The sequence below is a fragment of the Rutilus rutilus genome (genome assembly GCF_951802725.1).
Source record: "Rutilus rutilus genome assembly, chromosome: 16".
Classification (NCBI taxonomy): Eukaryota; Metazoa; Chordata; class Actinopteri; order Cypriniformes; family Leuciscidae; genus Rutilus; species Rutilus rutilus.
The window spans coordinates 28,370,580-28,388,203 of NC_140224.1; the positions used below are offsets into that span (position 1 = coordinate 28,370,580).

The window sequence follows — 17,624 nt, forward strand, 5'->3', positions numbered from 1 at the left end:
AGGAAATGGGGCCTGCATACAGAGCGACTGCTTCTTTTCTTCAGTCTATGTTTAATGTAAGTCTGCACGCACACCAGCTGTGTGCAATAAGCAACGTTGTTATGAATGCGTTAAATACTTGCTGATGGAACTCTGTTAGAATCCCCCTGTTTATTTGGCGGCTCTGAAGCCGGAGAAGTCTTGTTATGAAACTCGTAGATAGATAATCCAACCTCGTGATAGTCTAACCCACAGGGTGGTCATTAATAATAATCTATGGGATCTTATCTCACTTAATAATGCAATTAGTGGCTAAATGCATCGACTTGAGCTGTAATGTTTAGGGTCCGCAGTTCAGGGCAGGTGTTCCATCATCCCTTAATGTTCTGACAATTTACTGTCCGTGAATGCGATTCACAACAGCGATCCTCTGGATGTAAACGATAAGCGTGATTTGTTTGCTGAAGGGCGACGCGTCACGGAAATGTGGATTCTTCTTGTTTTCTTGTCATGTTTATTGATTACATTTTATAATATGAACATATTGTGCAAAACACTCCCAGGCTATTCCCCTAATAAATTCCCCTGACCAAGGTCGTGCATTGTGGGCAGATCATGAGGTATAGATCAGCATGGCCGTTCTATTTGATGTGTTTCTCTGACTTGTTATCTCTCTAAGCATCTGTTTCTTGTTACAAAGCGATGGCATAGTATCTGAAATGGAGACAGAGTTCCTAACCAGCCAGTTATGAGCATCAGAGGTTATTATTGATTACCTGTCTACTTTGTTATCCGGAGCCCTTTGTTTCCTCAAACTCCCCTGTTCCGTGGCACTGTGGCATTACAGCGGGTCAGAACTCTCTCGTGAGCCGTTCTGTTATCATACAGTAGATATTTATTGTCTCACATACACATACAGTAACACTGCCTTAATGTGACATTGATTTCACAGAGCATGTTGGCTGTTTCAGTTCCACTTGGCTCCTTAAAGGAACAGTTCACCTTGAAATTCTGTCATCGTTTACAGTACTTTGTTTCTTCAGTCTATTCACTTTACACAATGCATCTGGTTCGTCCAATGTTATTGCTATGTCCATATTAAATAAATAAAAAAAAAATAATAAAAAAAATATATATAATGATTGTGAATGAGAACTTGAGCTGTTAGATTAAAAAAATGACTAAAAAACACCATAGATGTATCATAAAAGTTGTCAACATGACTCCTTCTGAAGTCATACGATTGCTATTGTGTGATAATCAGACCAAATTTGAATTATTCATTCAAAATTATGACATGATACGCCCTATTACTACTTGGCATGTACTGTACGTAAAAGAGTTTGAGATGGATGGGTGTCCAATTCTTGAATGAATCATTTTTTTCAATGATTTATTTCAAACAGTTCACAAAAACAAGTCTGATTCATTCACAGAAGTTCAACTCACTGATTCAGTGATCCGGTCACAACATTTAACCTCCTGGAGTGGAACTTTTGGTCTGTTCATCACACATAATTGGCATATGGTTTCAGATGACTTGGAATATAGCGTACAGACAACTTTTATAATGCTCTTATAGTATTTTTTAGGCTTTTTAAAGCCTGCTCAGACTTTCTGCTAAACATCTCTTTAGGTATTTCACAGAAGAAAAAAAAATGCCTTCAAGTTTAGAGAGACATGAGGGTGAGTAAATATTGACGACATCTGCATTTTTGAGTGAACTATCCTAAAAGCAGGTTCACTGGAGGGTGCATTGCAGTGTTTGTGAGAGTTTTCAAACTCAGTCATGGTAACTTAAACACGTCGTGTTTCTGGATGCTGCTCTACATCAAAACCTTCTGCGTGTGATTCAATATAGCAAAACATATGGGGCCAATGGGTTTTATGAACCCCCGCCAAGATGAGAGAGACTGATCGAAGATCCCCCCCCATCCCCCCTCCAGCCGCTCCCTCCGCACGACCCTGAGCGGAAATGGCTTTAATCTGCGTTGTCGTGAAAAATGAGGGATGAGGGAGAGAAGAAAGAGAAAACAAACTTGTTATTCCGGCCTTTCCCTATTACTGATGTCTCGGCCTGGCATTGTCAGACAGGCAGGTGGCACATTATGCCAGTGGAGGAGAAGTTCCTGCTGGCAGAGCAGGCAGGCAGAAAGAGAAAGACTGAGGGAGAGGGAGAGAACAAGAGTGAGGCGGTGGAAAAACAAGAGCTGAAAAGAGAATGATGGAGTGCGTTTGAATGGTCAGGTAGTTAATGCTTTATGAGATTGGGCCGAGGAGGTGGTGGAATGCAGTGTGAGCAGTATTACGCCACATAAATCTGGAGGCCTGCTTTCCCTGCCTGCGTTTGCACTTAATTACCTGAGCCCTGTGCATACCTATAGCTCTTCCCTAATGGCCAGCTCTCATAGCCCCTCTCATGCCACAGGCCACAGAGGCCATTTGCACACTTGTGTATGTGCTGTGTGTGAGGCAACATGCTCCATATACCAGTTGATTTAGAAACAGTCCCGCTATAACTTTTATATCTCACAAATGCATAATTAGTTCTCATAATTGTATCTTATTTCTGCCTTGTATTTGACTTTACGTCTCACAAATGTACGTTCACTTCTCATTATTGTGACTCTCGCAATGCCTTTTTAGTTCACTCTATATCTCACAAATATGTATTTGATCATAATTGTAACTTTATATTTCACACATTCATGTTTATTTCTCATATCTATGACTTTAAATCTGACAAATGTATATTTATTTGATCATAATTGTGACCAACTCACAAATGCATATCACTATGTCAGTAATGACACATTCAGGATTGATTCCTGGATTTAATTCTCACATGAAATTATAATTATTGAATTCACTCCTCAATGTGTCACTCAGTTTGAAATATGCACATGGCCATTAAAGTTGGCATGTTGAGTACATCCCCCCCCCTCCAAAAAGTTGTGGCAGTTGTAGCTATTTAAAATGTTATAGCATGAACGTTATAGTGATTGCTTCACTTTACAATTGAACAGTCAGCAAATGTGTTTAAAAAAACAACAAGGCTTGTATGCCTGTAATTAAAGGAAGTGCCCTACTCAGATCTCCCATAAGCTGTCTCGTCCAGGTCAAGTTTGTTTGGCCTCTCAGGCAGGCGAGATCAGAATTTCATGCATAAGATGCCTCCTGTCACGAGCCCTGCTTTTGAGCTGCCCGTTATGGATTTAACGATTTCCCTGGTGCACACAGTGGCATCAAACCCCAGGATCCGTGTAATGCTGCCATCTTGAACGTCTCCCATTGACCTTGGAGATTATTGCTGGACTAGGCAGCAGAAAAGTTATGCTATATCTTAGTCAGGAGCTGTCTTCTATCAATGAGATGCTGTGTTGGCCATCGATCGGTTCTATACCAGGACACAGTGCTTGATTGATGCTTGGCGAGTGGCTGGCTGGCCTGGAGGACAGCCTTGGGAGAAAACAGAGGCACTCTGCTTTTCCGCACCTAAGGGGTAATAGCTACAATGATGGAGTATGCATGGATACTCTTTGAGCTCCAGGACTCCCATTACCCCTTTTTATTTGGGTTATTATAGGTTTTGATCTGTTTTGTTAAGGTATGTTAAGATCTTTTAACTTTAGGCTTTCTGAGGACGTGATAAACCGGTGTGCTTTAGACTCTTCATAAATACCTCATCATAACTTTTTCAGAGATGGTAGGCATAAATTATACACTCCCTACAGTGACCTGTGTATCTCCTCATAAATATCTCACTACCTTTCCCTTCCAAACGGTTTGGTCCTTGATATATAATGTTATGAAACCAACTTACATCCTTTCTTGAGAGCTGTCAGAGTGTCAGTCAGTTGTGGCACCAAGTAATGAGTTGCATTATCAAGGTCTTCCAGAGGTCCTTGCCAAGACGCTTGTGCTAAATAAAATACACTTTCGAAGAATAGTGGGTCAGAGTTGGTGTTGTGCGTCATTCATAATTGAATTGAGAATTCCAGTTCATTTCCTGAATTTAAACTGAGGGAGAAAAAAGGATCCATGCAGATTTGTAATTTAAATTGAAATGCAATTAACCGCCAGCGTTTTTTTTGTTGATGATGTTGTTGTTCAAAATGTTCATGGCCCCCAGAATATTTTGTTGCATGAGAACATGTAATATAGCAAAAGAAATACTTTTAAACAAAAGAAACCCCATGTAATTCTAGCTTCATGCATTTTTTTTAGTAAAAAAGTTTAGTAAAAAAGCAACATTTTGAGAAAAAGCTGAGAAAATCACATTTTTGTCAAAGGCTATGTAGAGATGGGATTCAAAACAAAGATGGAGTAGGCTAGATCAAGTCCATCAACCCCTCCACAGCTTCACAGTCCTATACCTCATCCTGGATCAACATTTCATTCGGTAACATTAGGCAGTTTTGATTTAAATGCTGTTTAATGTTGAGGATTGCATTGTTTTACATATGCATATGATTACGTATGCTATTGCTTGTTTCTGCTTCTTCTTCACCTGTGTTTTGATCAGAAGATTCAGTACTTTTTCAGGAGATGCGTAATAGCGCCCCCCCCCCCAACCCCCCCCCCCCCTACCGTATAACAGTGAAAACACAGAAAGCCAGAAATTTCTGTCAATGGCAGGGAAAGAGTTAAAATTAGATATGGATTGATGGATGGTTGGATGATTTTGAATAGAAGTTGTTTATTTTCACCCACTGCTAATGTTTATGGGTTTCAATGTGTGTGTGTTTTTTTGGCAGATCACGTTGATGTATTTGTTTAGAACTGCATCTGTGAGTTTTCTGGGCCTGAAACATCAAACACATTCACTGTCATTGGCTGATTTTCAACCTGCATGAATTGTAGTGATTTTTTTGGATGAGATGTAACATTGAAATCCCTTTGTGATTCCAGTCAGGATGTGTCATAGTCATTTGACTATCAGCCCTCCAGCTCTGGCACAATTTCCAGAAATATTAAAGATCTAAAGATCACTTCTTTTTATCTTTGAATGCTTTTTCGTGTTTGTCTGTGTGTTGGTCCTGCCTGACCCAGGCCTTGTTAAGGGAATGCCTCCATGTGGTCAGTTCACAGGAGAACACAGGTTGTCAGTTCAGGCCCAATCAATCAGCTTTGATCTTTAATAGACCCTCTCCCCAAGCTCCTCAATTAGACCTCCTATGCTGGATTTTCCAATACAAGGTATCCTGAGGCTAGCAAAGGGATCACACTGTTTGTGACTTACAACACAAGCACACACATACACGGTCATATTCACTCGCACACATTCAAAGGCACTTCCTCCATTAAGGACATCGAATGTGACTGGTTATATGTGTGCATTTATCATGTGTTAAAAATCAATGCATTGTAATGTATAGTGGTGGTTTTCAACTGGTGGCAGGTCGAATCTGGTGTGTGTCTAGAGAAATATGCTGTTTTATGACAAATATAATTTATTTGTTTATATATTTGCACTACTGTTAAAAACGTAGGTCAGTGAGATTTTTTATTATTATAAAAGAGTCCTAAAAAGGGTATTATGGGTTCCACAAAAAATATTACACTGTTTTCAAATGTTTTACAATATTACTGGTTTTTAAAGTGCCCCTTATGCTTTTTCTAATATTACCTTTCATGCAATGTGTAATGTAGCTGTCTGTGAATGTAAACAATCTGCAAAGCTGTGAAGCCAAAAGTACACAATAAATAAAGTTATTGTCTCTCAAAAGAAAGGATCGACTATGAACCACCTAAACGAGTCGTCAGGAATTTGAATCCCTCTTCCGTTACGGCTACACGTCACTGGGTAACACGTTTGCCTAATGCCCGCTTATGTTCTACATTGTCCGCCCACAAACACTTTGACCTGCCCTCAAGCACTGTAGCTGGGTGGTGTTGTCTAAATGTTGAGAAGACGATGTTCCCTTCTCCGCAAAAGTAAATTCTCTTTGTAAACACATCCAAAGGATAAGGATGTGAAGACTAACATTTTAAATTCCTACAGCGATACAACTGTAGTACAACCTTTTGACCATTGCTTCTCAAACCTCCATGAGGTCTAAATGGGATTTACAAAACACTTATCCATTAAAGATGGGGCAGTACCCACTTTATTTGGACCAACTTGCTCCTCAGAATCACAACCTGTAAGTATGATTAATTATTGATGAATATATTTTCTACCGGGTATTCAAAATACGTGTTTTATATTGTGTAGGCCTCCGGCTAACCAGCTAACTCACGTTATTACGGTCTTACTAAAATACTTGACGAGCCTTTTGAGAATTATTGAAAAATGTGGTGATGTGCAATGTATATTATGAGAAAATGAAAGTGTTTTTTGACCTTTGATGCATGTAAACCAGTTGTAGGAGGCCTCCAAAACAAAATTAGGAACCTTTAGAATAGCCTAATATAGGGGCATTTTAAATATCAAGTAAATGCAGGCTTGGTGAGCATAAGATACTTCTTTCAAAAACATGTTTAAAAATATTGCCGATCACAAACAGGAATAGTTGTTATAGCGAAATAAGTCACTTTGTTAAGCTAATACTAATTGTCACACCATGGTAGTTAAGAACAGATTACAAAGATGATATGATTCAAAAGTCTTTAATAAATAATCCACACAACATAACTCAGGAGAGAGCAGGCAAAGTAACAGTAGCCATACACTGATGAGCAGTGGCGTGCACAGGCCTCCTCAGGGGCAGGGGTGGAAGGACAAAAAAGGGCAAAAAAAAAAAGAAAAAAGAAGAGTTCCTGGTTTGTTTGTTTTTTAAATCCTTTCTTTCCTTGGCATTCTATGCAAATTCGTTGATACAATTAGAATGCATAACATATCGAACGAAAATAGGGAAATTATGATAATATTACTAAATATTATTTACTTTACCAAACAAAACAGTGTGAAAACAGTGTGAATCAAGAAGATAATTATGAGGAATTCATGTTTAGTTTTGTTGAGGTTGTAAATTTTAGCTATCATGAAATCAGTAACACTTTACAATAAGGTTTCATTAGTTAAATGTGTTAACATGAACTAATAATGAACAGCACTTCTACAGCATTTACTAATCTTAGTTAATATTAATTTCAGCATTTAGCCTACTAAAACATTATTAAAGTCAAAAGTTGTATTTGTTAACATTAGTTAATGCACTGACTGTGACATAACATAAACAATTAACAGTTATATTATTTTTAACTAAGATTAACAAATACAGTAACAAAGGTGTTGCTCATGGTTAGTTCATGTTAGTTTAGTAAAGTGTTACTACAAAATCAAATATATAAATTCCTTACAATTTAGAGTTGGACATGGACTTATGATTACATTTCACTAGATGTATTTCTCCAAGCTAATAACACTTGCTATATGGCCTTGGTTAAAAATGAATGACATTGTCAGACTCAGAATGCGGCTGAAATCAAGTTATACTTTTATTAGTTAAGCATAACTCGCATGCTTCCGCAACTTTTACAGTAGCATGGTAGGATAAATGTAACTTTTCTGTATTAGGATAACTAAACCCTAAACCAACTTTTTTTAGTTAATGATTTGTAAGAATGGGGCTTTATTAGTGCTGTTCATTGATTCAAGTAACTTTTTTGACATTTGGGTATAAAGTGTTTTAATTCTACAATATATGGTGTAAAAACGTCTGAATGCTGCCCTCTTCAGGTTGAACGGTGGCTACTGCAGTTGAATTTTCCTATTGGGTGTTTGCGGTACTGCGTGACGTAAGCGGTACTGCGTGACGTAAGCAGGTTCCAGCTCACCACGCCCTCCCTTGGTACGAGCTACCACGCATAGTATTGCATCAGTTAGGATAGCTTCAAGTTAGCGTAGATTTATCTGTATTTAGTACAGTGGTCAGGAGGGTACGTAGGTGTAGTGTTGCTGGTTGCAACAGCACTGCTGGACTGCATAGCTTTCCAGCAGACTTGGAAATTAGGTGCCAGTGGAGCTCAAGTGTGCAACCTGAATTTTACGCGGGATTGCTTCTCCAACGCAATAGAGGTAGAAATGGGCTTCTCCACACAGCTCGTGCTGAAAAGCGATGTAGTGCCTAACGCTGCTCCTCCTGCATGGACTCCACCACCGCAGCGGCGTCTTGATGTGAGTGATCATATATATTTTAATCACAATTTATGGTTAGGCTAAAGTTAATCCTCTGGGGTCGACAAACGCGCCGGCGCATTTTGCTGGATTTTTTCACATAGCGGCAAAATATGAATATGCCTACAGAGCGCGTGCTATTGACATCAACTCGATAAAACTCATCAGATGCATGTACTTTACGTCGTCTTGCGACCCTGTGAGTCACTCTCCATTTTAGAGTCTGACAGCAGCTGTCAATTAATCCGTCACTGCGGGTCTCAGGTGCACGCCCCCCCCCCCCCCCCCCCCCCCCCCCCGCTCAGCCCCGCCCTCGGTTCGTCCCCTCTATCTCCGCTGGGGTCTGCCCTTTTTTCCAGCATTTTTCAAATATTGCCAGTGGGTGGAGTCAGGCTCTGACCAGGGGTTTAGTTACCCTTTAATGTTACCTGCTGGCTGCTCGTGTAGTTTGAAGACTCGCGGCGAACTGCTGTGTAGCGCTGCCTAGGAAACTCCGCCTACCGCTTCACCTCCGCCAAATGCTTCCACCAAAAATGTTTTTAGATTATATATATATATATATATATTATTATTATTTTTATTTTTTTTTTATTTTTTTTATTATTATTATTATTGTTAGTGGCAATGGTGTATACGTGTATTGTTATTTATTATAATATTTATAATAATTATTATTATTATTTACATTTATCAGAGTGGGGCACAATTCATTTTGAGACAAAAGGGGCAGGGGCTTGAGGGGATTGTTACTATTGGTTATGTTGTCACACACTATTTATTCCCCTAATCCAGTAGCGATTAGATTCAATATATGCTTTCGTCACCTTACAACATTCATTTCTCAGTTACTGTCATCCTCAGAGTTCTCTTTCTCTCACACACACATACACACACACACAGACAGTAAATGAAAACTGACAGAGGAGTTTGAACTCGAAGACTGTGTGACTCTTGACTCCTGGGAATCTTCTGGCAGCTGTGGGTGACAAAAGAGAGCAGATCAAGAACGAGCGGTAAATTTCCAGTCTTCTTGAGGAAAGAATCCTCACTAGCATACAGACTACACTTGCAGCTAGCCTTATTTCTTTCCTGGTGTTTTCTCTCCCTCTAAATCAAGTTGCAGCACTTGCTATACAATATAAATGAATCAAGTCTGGGAAGGTGCTTTTTGATGCTTTTGAGTGATTGTTGGGGAGTGATACAGTACAGCTGTCAGAAATATGTCTATGTCTCTCTGTTTTTCTCTGTATCCAGCCATTTCAGCTGCGTGGATAGACATGTCTGTTTGTTGATTGTTGTGCATTCTTGCTTAAACAAGAGGGTGCCAGAGGTCTTCATGCGAAGTGGCATGAATACGTGTTTAAGAATGGGGTGTTTGTCCCGAGGAAAATGTCTGTATTCATTGTCAATTATTCTATCATGTGAGAATTATTCTATTGTTTATCTGCCACAATAAAGTAGAAGGAAATAAAGTAATGTCTTTGAATTAACTTTAGATTATCAATTTATTATTTGGGTTTTTTCTCAGTGAATAGTAATGTCACGTGAGGTTTCTATTTAGTTTGTATCTCCCTAGTTTTACCTGGCTTAGTACTTGTTTCAATTGTCCCTGTTCATTAGCTGTCATGGTTCCTAGGTATGTTTCCATTTGTTTCCATAGTACCTAATTTGTTAATTGATTAACTCCACCTGTCCCTTGTTTTCTCCTTTCACTTAGAGTACGTTTGCACCATAATGATGTGCTAAAAAGTTTTCCGTTGCATTTGCATTGTCAAAACAATCCCGTTCACACGAATCTGCAAAAACGCTGTTATTATGCCAGGCCAGTAGTTGGCGATGTCACTTTGTAAAGAAACACTACACGCCTATAGACTGAACAGGTAATACGCATACACAAATTTGCTGCTTTTTTTTTTTTTTTTTTTTTTTACATGGAGATGGTTATGGTATCATTTTCAAAAACTTTCACTTTGAAATCCGTATTCAAAAGTTTGCATTTTCAGGCCCCCAAATAGTTGTTGTCATGTAAATGACCGGCCAAACCGCATAAAAGTTTTTTTGTTGAAAATGATGTCATGTTAACTAATGAAACCGTATTGTAAAGTTATCATATAATATAATATCCATTTTTCCTTTACTATAGACTATATCCAGGCTGTTGTTGTAAATCTTAAAAAAGAAACTGCAGTAGCAGGGACAGTGAGGGTCTCATTGGGCTGGACGTTTGCTCAGCTCATTTGAGATGTTTGGTCACTGATCAAAGCAGCACTCATTTTGGTGGTCCGTGCACACAAATCTGAAGCAAGTGCAAGAGAGAGAGAGAGCACACGGGAGGGGGCTTTCCAGCTGTCTCTGGTGACATGCCAGGTGGGATGACATGGGGCTCTGAAGTGTTGAGGGGGAGAAGCTGGCTAGGGACGAACCTGCGGAATGGCACACTGGAGATATGCAAAGCACTAATGATCCTCACCCTCCCCCTGCCGGGACAGTTCTCTCTGCCAGGCCGCTCCAAGTGGTCCTTTCCACTGGGGATTCTCACCAGCAGGCCCAGGTATCCATGATTGCTTTTTAATGTGTGGCTCTTGGCCAATGGGAGAAGGGATTTTCATCAAGTATGACTGCAGAAATATTAAACTAGCCTAGGATTATTTTTCAGTCACAGTCCATTAAACTGTAGGGAGAAGTGGAGCCAGGAGCTTGCTCCTGCCTGCACAAGTTAGGCCAATTAGGGTTCTAATTTTTTATTAATACGCTGCAATGTTAAATAAACATGCAAACAGCTTTCGTGTTGTATGCCAATTAAATGCTGTTTTATTTGACTGCCACTTTAATCAGGTGGCTGCACAGGGGGAGGATATGCAGTTTAATTAAATTGTATTACACTGCATTTCCTGTCAAGGCTCTTTTATGATTTCAAAGTAATCTATAAGGACATCAGCCATTGATTTACTCATATTTTAATAAATTATGCCGGGCCGTACCATCGCAAAACTCTGCACATGGGAGAATCGTAAAGCAAAAGGGTGGAAACAAAGAAACGAGCAGCGGGCGCAAGTCATTTTTTATCACACGGCAGAACGGCATCCCCCCACAAACAATCATCTCCCAACGATGGCAGGGAGAAAGTTTCAAAAGCTCATTTTGCCCGATTTTATCGCTTCTCCTGTTCCATCAATATTGCCTTCTGGTTGATTTTTAATTTCAGGTTGGAGACCTCAGCATATTTAGTGCTCGGCTGATGACATTGTATTTATTTAGTGCTCTCGTCAATAGCTCGCTCAAGTGCAAAAAGTCCCTCCCCCGCTTTTGCTGGGTTCTATACAGATAAGTCAAATTCTCAATGCACGTACATACAGACTATCTGCATTGTATTAGTTCTTTGCCGAAGAACATGTTTGTTTTTCCCTGTCATGATCCGGCCTTTTTCATGTCATGATTCTATGTGCATACACATATATGTATGTATGTGCATACATATATATATATGTATATATATATATATATATATATATATGTATGTGTGTGTGTGTGTGTGTGTGTATATATATATATATATATATATATGTATGTGTGTGTGTGTGTGTGTGTGTGTGTGTGTGTATATATGTGTGTGTATATGTATATGTACATGTATATATGTATATGTACATGTATATATGTATATGTACATGTGTATATATGTTTGGTTTTACGATTTGAAACAATGTTTTGCTTGAAAAGTGTGCTTGCTTTAAAAAGGATGACACTTGGTTTGATATTTTGCTGTGTAATGCAATGACATTCATACATTGTTAGATGTGGCACAAGTGCCCAAATACTTTTAGGGGCCACTATAAAAAAATAACTACCCACTGCACTGCAAAATATCAAACTCTTGCTCTTGTTATTGCCAAATGAGCAACAGGAGTGACATAATGTCTGCCTTCTTCCGGCTGGAAGCTTCCTCCCACAAGCCCTCTAGCTCTGGCAGTGGCCATCCTGTCCTGGGCCTGTGCTTCCATTAGCCACACTGACCCGGATCTGTTCTGGCATCGCTCTGAAACTAGACCGGCGGACTTGGCCCTTCCTCTCTGTGGGGCAGCTCTGTCAGGACCTCTGTCCAACCCAAACACACCAGCCACACCAGCCTGTCCATATGGCTGCTCCATCCTGCCTGTTTCTGGGCCAGAGCCTGATTCACAAGGGCTGGAGAAAAAGAAGTCCTCTTCTTCCAGAGCCCTCTCCAGGGCATCACAACGCCTCTCCAAACGATGTATTCATTACCCCCTCCTGTACCCTGGGGATGCTCAAAAGCCTTGTTTCAGAATGGGGAGTGTGGCTGTGTCTGTTTAAACACTGCTCCAGTCCTACTTAATCATGTGCAGTTGGAGGGGCAGTCCGTGCCGGCGCTCTGATTAATACAGCATGAAGCTGTGGCGGCAGACATTGCTGCAAGGGACGCAAGGCATTAATAACCGCATACTGCCACTGTTTCAGACGCTACCTCCGCCTTCCTGAAGTCTAGAGAGACTATGTGTACAAACACACAAATACCCAACTCATAAGGTGTCATGTAGCCTGGACACTGCAAATATTGTCATGGGAAGACTGGCCCAGAAAGGTAATTGAATTAGTGCACAAATATAGATTTTTTTTTTTTATTCATACAATTTGTCAATCAGTCTTATTAGGACATATCATTAGCATTTCATAGGTTCACAATAGTGGAACATCAAGGTCATAATCATTGTTGTCATTATCATTAACCACACTATCACCAACACATGGACCAGAACAAACCTAAACACAATATTTTTTGATGAATAAATAAGTTTAAAACAGCATTTATTTTAAATAGAATGTTTGTAACATTATAAATGTCTTTACTGTCACTTTTGATCAATTTAATGTATCCTTGCTGCATAAAAGTATTAAATTCTTTCCACAAAAAAAAAAAAATTCGTACTGACTTTTGTCAAAAAACGGCTAAAGACACATCTATTTCATCAACACTTGACCCATTAATATTAGCACTTATTAGTTCTATTCTATTTTATTTCTCTATTTATTTTATTAAAAAAAAAACTTTCTATTTCAGATAAATGCTGGTTTTTTGTTGTTTTTTACTTTCTATCTATTCATAAAAGAATCCAGAAAAAATGTGTACACACCTGTTTTCAACATTGATAATAATAATAATAATAAATGTTCCTTGAGCAACAAATCAGCATATTAGAATGATTTCTGAAGGATCATGTGACACTGAAGATGATGATAAGGTAATGATGCTGAAAATTCAGCTTTGCCAACATAGGAATATATTACATTTTACTTTTGAATGACAGTATATGGGCACTTTCTGGCTTTTAAATGTTAGTGGAACTAGGGCTAGGACTTTATTTAGATGGTCCATTTTAGACATTAAACTATAACTAACTTTGCAAATACATGCAATCTAACTCTGTATTAGTAGACTCTGCTAAATATCTCCTAACACTTTATTTTGATGCTCCCCCAACAGACATTCTACTGACTATAAGTAACTTTGCAACTGTATGTCAACTTATTCTACTAACCCGAACCCTAACACCTAACGCTAACCTAACAGTCTACTACAGTCTACTAATACTCTAATGAGAGTTAGTTGACATGTAGTTGCAAAGTTACTTATAGTTTGTAGAATGTCTAAGGTGGACCATCGAAATAAGTGTAACCCAATATTTAATTTGATATCTATTTTGGTTAAATTATACAAGGACCCTTCTAATTTGATACATTTGTATCCTTCCAAACTATATGCAGTTCAAATGCTATTTATTTAACAGATCAACACAACCAAATGCTAAAGATTAAACAGATTTTTTGCGCAAACCTACTTGTACAAGCAAAACAAATCATCAAAACTGTGCTGAAGGAAAAAAAAAATAGCAAGATTGTGAGTGCTTTTATACAGTAGGGACAGTCATGTGGTTCATTCCCGAATTTGAATCAGTTGAATGGATGATTCAGTGACTCATGTAATTATTTCTGATTCTTTCTGAATCTACTATCATTAGATTCATTTGTTTGTGAATCAGACCTACCTATTTGCAATATTTAAAAAAAAAAAAAATAGTAATGAATTGAATTTCCCTATTTGCGCTGTATGTTTTTTATTCACCAAAAATAACCAGTTCATTATAGTCTTTTTTCGTGATTCACACCACACTTGTTACACTGTATTTTGTGCAGCACGTTACGAGAACTCAGCATTGCATTTTCATGCTATAATTTTGCGGTACACATTCTTTTTGATCTCATCACATTCAGTTCAGATACCAAACTCGGGTTAAATACGACTTCTCTTGCCATAGGATCATATATTTAACTGTGGGGCTGCTTGTGTTGCCTCTGAAAAGTGGTGCAGGAAACTCTAGAATAAAGAGATCTATTGTGGGATTTTAAAAATCGATATAGAGATAGTTAAATGAGGATCACAATTAATTGGCAAGTCGATATTTTTACCCAAACGTTTGTGGAATTTGTCAATGCATCTTTGTTTCCTCTGCCATGACAGCTGTGTGAACTTGAGAATATTTAGTTTAATGCAATTCATACATGAACGTTTGTTTTTCAGTTAAAGCCTCTGTAATGGGATATTATTTCCACTTTTATAGAGCCATTGTATATTGTAGATTTCTATGTATGTTTCTTCCCTTATTATGTTATCGTGGAAAACCTAGAATCCTCCACTCTCGCATCACACTTGAGATTGAAAGCCGGGTGCTTTCCAACAGATTAGGCAGGGATCGTTTACGGTGCTTATTGTCATCCTTGCAGAGAAACGCGAGATAATACAGTCTCAGTTTCAACCTAATCCTCCATTCATCTGCATGAGCGCGCAGCGACGACCCGACAAACCCTGGGCCGAGATGCGCTGATGGCAGATTTAGATGTGATGACACTCTTTTCTCCCTTAAATCAAACTGTTATCGCCCACTATTTATGTCAGTGTTATCTCACACACTGTTTATGACAACTTTGACATTTCGCTCAGTTTTTAAAGCTCTTGTCAAATTTGCCAAACTGCAGGGCAGAGTGAGATAGAGTGAGTTAAGGAAAGGTTGTCAGAGAGAGAGAGTGAGAGAGGGGGGCTTTAAAGACAAAGCGCATGAGGGAAAAACAGGGGAAAAGAAGAAAAGGAGACAGGGAGATAGTGAAGCAGCCTGGGGGGGGGGGGGTTGTTGTAATGTATCTGCAGTGTAGCATGTCAGTGCAGCTTTACTTTACTGCATCCTCATCTCGATTTCAATAATTAATCACAGGTGAGACGTGGTGAGAAACATGCCCGCGGATGCCAAAGGAGCTTCAACTGGTGCCAACAGACAGCAGGAAAGCCTCAAACACAGTGACAGCCATCCGTCCCCGCATCGAGTCTCACCTTACGGGCACGTTCCTGTGATGCAGCGCCGGCACGCTCTGAATTACATCACCTGCAAAAAGAGCAGGAGCGCCGTTCGGCCTCCAAATCTACGGCGAAGCGGCACGCCGGCTGTTTTATTGCTAATTAGGCCATATCTTTTTATTTCTATACACCAAAAAATCAGCCACATGTATCATGGATATAAATGCGTTATACTTGTGATCGATTGGCTGGAGCACGGCCCTGTGGCATGAATATTCATGGGGTGATGTATAGAGAGGGAGGGAGCGGCATTGGAGACTCGTGGTGTGTGATCCGTGGACTTTACAGTCACCGCCGGGTAGCCTGCGGCTAGCAGCCACCATAAACAATAACGCAAGGCCCATTTATAACACTAAAACTCATGTGTTGCCGCAGCCACAAAGAGCACAAGTGACATTTTAATGGGCCTTTTTACTTTTTGTTTTTCAATAATGAATGCATGGCTTGCTGTGGTGCGCTCCACAATATGCGCTTCACTATTGTTTTGAGGCGTAATGCTGATTTTTGCTGTACTTGGCATTTATAGGGAATAATTTAATACACATTGCAATCTTCGCGCGCGCTTCCCTGAGACCGCTTTCCAAGACTGGGGGAATGGAGAATTTCTTCTTTTTTTTTTTTTGCTGAACTGATGTGATATGGTGTATGTGTGATGTCAGAGTCATGTTTTCTTTTTGTCTTTGTGAGTACTGATCATAGTGTGTGTCTGTGTGTGTGTTACCAAAAGGAGGTTCAATGCAGCTGTTAGTTTGCTTTGCTGTGTAAGCAAGGTTGACCCCACTGTTGATCACATGCCAAGCACTTCCCCTCACACCATGCCAGTCACACACAGACTGATGGGCACTAAACAGCTGAGAGGAGGAGTGTTTATGGACGTGTTCAAATTGTCAAAGAAATATTTATGTCTCTCTTACATTTGAGATCATGTTGAATCCAAAAAAAATACAATTCTTTCTTTTTTTTTGCCTCCTTCCTTCCTTCCTTCCTTCCTTCCTTCCTTCCTTCCTTCCTTCCTTCCTTCCTTCCTTCCCTCCCTCCCTCCCTCCTTCCTTCCTTCCCTCCCTCCTTCCTTCCTTCCTTCCCTCCCTCCCTCCCTCCCTCCCTCCCTCCTTCCCTCCCTCCCTCCTTCCTTCCTCCTTCCTTCCTTCCTTCCTTCCTTTCTTTGTTTTTACTTCCTTTCGTAGGCCTGGTTCAAACAGAACGCGGTTAAAACTTTCAACTATTTTTAGTTAAACTATTTTAACTTTAGTGTCGGGGTTTTAGAATGCTGAGTAATGCGCAAGACACTGCGAAAGACACGAGTGCAACAGTTAAGGCGTCCGTCTAGCTCATGTTTGCATTGAAAAAACAATGGAAAAGTTGCACAGAGGAATGAAAAAACTCGTTCTGTGTGAACTGCCCTCTACTGCATTTGTTTTCCTTCCTTTCCTCCTTTCCACCTTTTCTTTTCTTCCTTCCTACCTTCATTTTCATTTTTTCCTTCCATTTTTGCTTCCTTTGTTTTTCCTTCCTTATATTTTTTTACAGCATTTGTTTTTCCTTCCTTCTGCTTTCCATACTTCCTTCCATACTTCCTTCATTCCTTCCTTCTTTCTTTTTTCTTCCACATTTTTGTTTTCCTTCCTTTCTTGCTTCCTTTGTTTTTGTCTTCCTTCCTTCCTTCCTTACTGCCTTTGTTTTTCCTCTTTCCTCCTTTCCACCCTTTCCTTTTCCTTCCTTCCTTCCTTCCTTCCTTCCTTCCTTCCTTCCTTCCATCACAACTACATTTAAAATGTTCTTTTCTTTTTTGCTTTCTTTGTTTTTCCTTACTTCTTTTCTTACTGTTTTTATTTCTTTACTAACTCCTTTCCATACTTTCTTCATTCCTTCTTTCTTTTTTCTTCTACATTTTTGTTTTCCTTCCTTTCTTGCTTCTTGTTTTTGTCTTCCTTCTTTCCTTCCTTACTGCCTTTGTTTTTCCTCTTTCCTCCTTTCCACCCTTTCCTTTTCCTTCCTTCCTTCCTTCCTTCCTTCCTTCCTTCCTTCCTTCCTTCCTTCCTTCCTTCCTTCCATCAAATGTTCTTTCCTTTTTTGCTTTCTTTGTTTTTCCTTACTTCTTTT

The 17,624-nt window shown here is 39.4% G+C and overlaps 1 protein-coding gene across 2 annotated transcripts in view; it reads left to right on the forward strand.

Moving 5' to 3' along the window:
- The window catches only part of rbfox3a (RNA binding fox-1 homolog 3a), a 340,080-nt gene that overhangs the window by 185,382 nt on the left and 137,074 nt on the right, over nt 1-17,624 (forward strand). The window lies entirely within an intron of this gene.